The sequence below is a fragment of the Mandrillus leucophaeus genome, unplaced genomic scaffold, assembly GCF_000951045.1.
Source record: "Mandrillus leucophaeus isolate KB7577 unplaced genomic scaffold, Mleu.le_1.0 Scaffold853, whole genome shotgun sequence".
Taxonomy (NCBI): domain Eukaryota; kingdom Metazoa; phylum Chordata; class Mammalia; order Primates; family Cercopithecidae; genus Mandrillus; species Mandrillus leucophaeus.
Genome location: NW_012109286.1, coordinates 758,598 through 759,832, shown reverse-complemented (window position 1 = coordinate 759,832; position 1,235 = coordinate 758,598).

Below are 1,235 nucleotides of genomic sequence, written 5' to 3'. Positions count from 1 at the left end.
AGAAGACTCGCGCCAGCCACCGCCGGCTCCACGAGCACGAGCAGAACCTGAAGACCAAAAAGCAGCAGCGTTAGGGGCGGCTATACTCACTGCGGAGAAAAAAAAAAAAAAAAAAAAGACACAGACACACACACTGAAAAGATCGTGAACAGACACAGGAGAAAGACAACCCTCTAGGAGCCCAGGAGGAAGCCTCAGACGAAAAAAACTTGTCCATCACATGATCGTGGCCTTCCAGCCTCCAGAACCACGAGAAATACATCTCTGCTGTTCACGGCACCCGTCTGTGACGCTTTGTTACAAAAGCCCTGCTACACGAATATGAACATATATTAGGTATTTAGGAAACGGGAGGCTCCACGTTGGGAAATATGGAGGCCGTCTGCAATGACAACGAGAAAGCTTCCTCCAGGTCCAAGACATCAGCAACTTCTTGTGCTATATAGAACGGCTTGGTGTACACGTTGCTGCGAAGTTTGTGTCTTATTTCTTATTTGTGTCTCCCCTTCCAGGCTCAGAGCCCATTGCTTTGCTTATAGTAAGATTCATTAAAAGATGGCAAAAAATACGTGGACCCTCAACAAGCCCCTGGCACAGGGCAGGCCCTTTTGAGAAAGTGCATGAACCTTTGATACTGCCAGGCTTTGTGTGGCTGGTAAGTTCAAGTTGTCTTTTACAGGACGGAAGACAACTTTGGGGGTTTGAAGGAGCAAAGGAAGATGCCTAAACTCCCTGCCTTGTTCTCCTGGAGTAACTGAGGCAGTGGAAAATCCTATTTATTGATTAGGAATAATACATATTTTGTGATCGTTTTTAAAAGAATAATGGTTCAATTCCCCTTTCTGCCACTTACAGCGATAACAGTAAAATTGACAAATACCTAAGCGCATTTAATTTGCAAGATGGATTGCGCTATTGCCTACACCTGTTGGTAAGAGGTGAGCTCCAAAGCACTGCTACTGCGGGGACTTTGTCGCTGCCAGGGGCAAGCTGGGCTGTCACATAAATGAATCACTGACAATAGGGAATCTGACGGCAAGTGTTCCTTGGAAACCACTCCCAACTAACGGAATAACCCTTCACAACCACCCCAGGTGAAAACGGTGCTTGCCGGTTTCCCCGTATAGTACTCCATTAAGTCTCAGACTCATAAAATGAGAAAGAAGCACTGGATGGCTTCTTCAGCTGTTACAGTCCTGCCTGACACTGGGAGACGTGCATCCAGGCTACTGGCC